At 50.1% G+C, this 5,000-nt stretch overlaps 1 long non-coding RNA gene and 1 other non-coding gene across 2 annotated transcripts; both read left to right on the top strand.

Annotated features, from left to right (window-relative positions):
• The first annotated feature begins 3,929 nt into the window (after positions 1-3,929).
• Positions 3,930-4,220, top strand: LOC111471839. Its single transcript, XR_002715270.1, has 2 exons — positions 3,930-4,019; positions 4,094-4,220. It is a non-coding gene; the product is annotated as an uncharacterized LOC111471839 (long non-coding RNA).
• Positions 4,221-4,794: 574 nt separating this feature from the next.
• LOC111471882 lies at positions 4,795-4,949 on the top strand. Its single transcript, XR_002715280.1, has one exon. It is a non-coding gene; the product is annotated as a 5.8S ribosomal RNA (ribosomal RNA).
• The last annotated feature ends 51 nt before the right edge of the window (positions 4,950-5,000 follow it).

Genomic DNA, 5,000 nt, shown 5'->3' on the forward strand with positions numbered 1-5,000 from the left:
TTCCTGGGTCCTTTGGCCTAAGTGAGCTACCCTGTGGCACATACGTGTGTCACAGTGTGGGCGAGCATGCCGAGACGAGTGTCTCGGGCGACTTCCTTTGAAATTGGTTTTTGAAGGACAGTACCGGACGGCACAGGTGTGCCGATATTGCGCCCTAGCCCGCATGTTGGAGGTTGCTACATACACCCGCTATCCTGGACGGTATTTGTAAATGACTCGACATGGGCACGGGAGGGCCTATGCCTCGATAGAACCCGAATGGATGGATGTTCGGGAAGTCCCGATGAGATGAACGACACGCGGGCCCATTCTCGATGGCATGACCGAATGAGTTATGATGGCTGACGACATCCCGAGACTCGTGATGGCGCCAAGACATATAGACCCTATCGATGGGGATCGAGATGACAAGATGAGATGCGGCGTTATATTGAGAGACCTTGGCCCGAGTAGAGGCAAGGTCGAGCCGAATGAGTTGGTCTAGCGTAGAGGCAAGTCGGATGTGTCACAGATGATTGAACATACACGCATAGGCGACGTATGTGGTTGAACAAGCTTGGATTCTGCACAACCGATGTTCGATTGGTGAAGACAAACTTCGCCTAAGGTCTGACGAAGCTACAAAGCCAGGGTGAAAAATACATATGGGGCTTAATTCCCCTTAAGGCTAGTCGTGAGCGTGTATAGATCACGACGGCGTACGGTCAAGAAGGCAGGACCGTGACACCGTGCGCGCGACCCCCCGCCCCGCCCGCATGCTTCCGCGCGCACTCTCCCCCCACCCCGCCCCGCCAGCGTTCTCCCGCGTGCCCCGTCCCGTCCCCTCCCGCGTTTTGCTATGTGTGCGCCCGCGCCTGCGCCCCATCCATCACCCATTAATTGTGAAAGTACGTGTGGAGTGGTCAGTTTGTTGTAATTTTTTTTCTGAGAGCTAAGAAACATGAAAACATGATTCCCACAAAATTTCAGATTTTTTTAACAACTCTAGCTATTTTTTCTAATTTCCTATTATTTAATATTTAAAAATTCATTAAAAAAATTGGTTGGTTGAAAAATTATGAAACTTGATTTATAGATTCATTAGAATGTCCCTATGACGGCTCAGAAAAATCGTATCTAGGCCTGGCATACCAAAAATGGCTCAAAATGTACTATATAGGGGGGTGACTAGTCTGCATGGGCTGAGCACGGGGGCACCCCCTATATCTTCCGCCTCCCCCATGCCCCAAGCACTAAGTGCCGCACATGGGCATGTGCTTGGGGTGTGGGGGTGGTGGTTGGCGGACGAGGGCGGTTGATGGCGGTAGTGCGGTGGCGAAACTTGCAGGGTGAGGTAGTTGTCGGGTGCGCCCTCGGGCGTGCAACATGAGCCTTGTTGAGATTTGAATTTTGCGATGTTGCCTTCTAACTTGGGCTAGCTTGAGGATGGTTGATTGCTGGGACGATGATGAAACACGCAAGGTGGGGTGGAGTCAGGTGCCTTTGGGCGTGTGGCATGAACCTCGTTGAGTGTGTGACGTTGTGGTGATGCTCGGCCAGCCTTGGGCCAGCCCTATGTTTTGAAGGCGTGTGGGTGCCAGAACATGTTCGGTTGGTTGGAATCGGGTGCCTTTGGGCGTGCGACATGAGCCTCGTTGAGCACGGAATGTTGCAATGTTGCCTTCTAACTGGGAATCTCTTGTGTGAGGACTGTGGATGGCTGCTGGTACGATGATGAAACATGCAAGGTGGGGTGGAGCTGGGTGCCTTCGGGAGTGCAGCATGAACCTCGTTGAGTGTGGGACGTTGTTGTGGTATGCCTCCCTTCCTTGGGCTAGCCCTATGTTTTGAAGGCTGCGTGGTGGCAGAACATTCTTGGTGGGGCGGTGTCAAATGACTTTGGGCGTGCGACATGAGACTTTTTGAGCATGGAATGTGGCCTACTGACTTGGGCTGACTTAAGGATGGTTGATGGTTGGTACGGCGACAAAGCGTGCTAGGTGGGGTGGAGTAGGGTGCCTTCGGGTGCCCAACATGAACCTCGTCGAGCGTGTGACGTTGTGGTGACGCCATTGGGCCATCCTTGGGCTAGCCCTATGTTTTGAAGGTGGCATGTTGGCAGAACATTCATGGTGGGGCGGTGTGAAGTGCCTTTGGGCGTGCGACATGAGCCTCGCTTTGCACTGAATGTTGCGATGTTGCCTTTAGGATGGTTGATGGTTTGACCGCGCACGACGTTTTGGGCTTGGCTTCGAATGATGATTTTGAACCCCCACTTGCGGTGGGTGTGAATAGTCGATCGTCGTCCAAGATTGTTTTAGCATACGGCGCATGAGTGGTGATTTGGTTGCTTGGGTATATAGGCTTGATGCTCGGGCATCAAACTGTAGGCGACATCTCCTCCTCATTGGTGTGTCCCAAATTATTTTGAGTGACCGTAGTCCATTGGTTCTTGCACAGATTACCTCATGCACCGGTAGGCATCGAGTCTTGTTAGTCCCTTTCTGTCAGCACCCTTGTTGGATGCATAATGAACTTGGAAGCCCGCTTTGCATATCGCTTCAACCTTTGAATGGCTTGTTGCGAAATGTGTCTTGGTTGCTTGCACTCTCGGATGCCGTGCATTTGGTGGCATGATGTGCTTGGGAAACCCCTCGAACAATGTTGCCTATGTATTATTGCTAAACGAAGCATGAAAGAATGACGCTTGCTCTTGCATTGCCACCATTGTTGCCTCTCTCACACTCCATTTGGAGGGGGAGATGGTGAAATGTGGTGGCATGTGGCTTGCAACGTTGTGTTGAAATGCTACCTAGTTGATCCTGCCAGTAGTCATATGCTTGTCTCAAAGATTAAGCCATGCATGTGTAAGTATGAACTAATTCAGACTCTGAAACTGCGAATGGCTCATTAAATCAGTTATAGTTTGTTTGATGGTATTTGCTACTCGGATAACCGTAGTAATTCTACAGCTAATACGTGCAACAAACCCCGACTTCTGGAAGGGATGCATTTATTAGATAAAAGGTCAACGTGGGCTCTGCCCGTTGCTCTGATGATTCATGATAACTCGACGCATCGCACTGCCATCATGCCGGCGACGCATCATTCAAATTTTTGCCCTATCAACTTTTGACGGTAGGATAGTGGCCTACTATGGTGGTGACAGGTGACGGAGAATTAGGGTTCGATTTCGGAGAGGGAGCCTGAGAAACGGCTACCACATCCAAGGAAGGCAGCAGACGCGCAAATTATCCAATCCTGACACGGGGAGGTAGTGACAATAAATAACAATATCGGGCTCTTCGAGTCTGGTAATTGGAATGAGTACAATCTAAATCCCTTAACGAGGATCAATTGGAGGGCAAGTCTGGTGCCAGCAGCCGCGGTAATTCCAGCTCCAATAGCGTATATTTATGTTGTTGCAGTTAAAAAAGCTCGTAGTTGGACCTTGGGTTGGGTCGATCGGTCCGCCTGTGGTGAGCACCGATTGGCTCGTCCCTTCTGTCGGCGATGCGCTTCTGGCCTTAACTGGCCGGGTCGTGCCTCTGGCGCTGTTACTTTTAAGAAATTAGAGTGCTCAAAGCAAGCCTACGCTCTGTATGCATTAGCATGGGATAACATCATAGGATTTCGATCCTATTCTGTTGGCCTTCGGGATCGGAGTAATGATTAACAGGGACAGTCGAAGGCATTCGTATTTCATAGTCAGAGGTGAAATTCTTGGATTTATGAAAGACGAACAACTGCAAAATTATTTGCCAAGGATGTTTTCATAAATCATGAACGAAAGTTGGGGGCTCGAAGACGATCAGATATCATCCTAGTCTCAACCATAAACGATGCCGACCAGAGATTGGCGGATGTTGCTTTAAGAACTCCGCCAACACCTTATGAGAAATCAAAGTCTAGGGGTTACGGGGGAAGTATGGTCGCAAGGTTGAAACTTAAAAGAATTGACGGAAGGGCACCACCAGGAGTGGAGCCTGCGACTTAATTTGACTCAACAAGGGGAAACTTACCAGGTCCAGACATAGTAAGTAAGGATTGACAGACTCAAAGATCTTTCTTAATTCTATGGGTGGTGGTGCATGGTCATTCTTAGTTGGTGGAGCGATTTGTCTGGTTAATTCCGTTAATGAACGAGACCTCAGCCTGCTAACTAGCTATGCGGAGGAATCCCTCCGCGGCCAGCTTCTTAGAGGGACTATGGCCGCTTAGGCCAAGGAAGTTTGAGGCAATAACAGGTCTGTCATGCCCTTAGATGTTCTGGGCTGCACGTGTGCTACACTGATGTATTCAACGAGTCTATAGCCTTGGCCGATAGGCCCGGGTAATCTTTGAAATTTCATCGTGATGGGGATAAAACATTGCAATTGTTGGTCTTCAACGAGGAATTCCTTGTAAGCGCGAGTCATCAGCTCGCGTTGACTACGTCCCTGCCCTTTGTACACACCGCCCGTCGCACCTACCGATTGAATTGTCCGGTGAAGTGTTTGAATCGTTGAGACATGGGCGGTTCGCTGCCTGCGACGTCGCGAGAAGTCCACTGAACCTTATCATTTAGAGGAAGGAGAAGTCGTAACAAGGTTTCCGTAGGTGAACCTGCGGAAGGATCATTGTCGATTCCTAAACATCAAACAACCCGTGAACGTGTTTACAAACTTTTTGTGTCAGGGGGAGCATTCGTGCACCCTCTGATGCCTAAACCAAAACCGTCGCAAGTCACGCCAAGGATCTCAAACGAATAAGCTTTCCCCTTGCCCCGATCTCGGTGTGCAGGGGGCAAAGCATTCTTGTCGTATTATTCACAACGACTCTCGCAATGGATATCTCGGCTCTCACATCGATGAAAAACGTAGCAAAATGTGATACTTGGTGTGAATTGCAGGATCCCGCGAACCACCGAGTCTTTGAACGCAAGTTGCGCCCGGAGCCTTCTGGCCGAGGGCACGTCTGCCTAGGCGTCACACATCGCTGCCCCCACATACAACAACCACTTAGGTTTGTTGCATTGGCGG

This window comes from Cucurbita maxima, unplaced genomic scaffold, assembly GCF_002738345.1.
Source record: "Cucurbita maxima cultivar Rimu unplaced genomic scaffold, Cmax_1.0 Cma_Scf00059, whole genome shotgun sequence".
NCBI classification, from domain to species: Eukaryota; Viridiplantae; Streptophyta; class Magnoliopsida; order Cucurbitales; family Cucurbitaceae; genus Cucurbita; species Cucurbita maxima.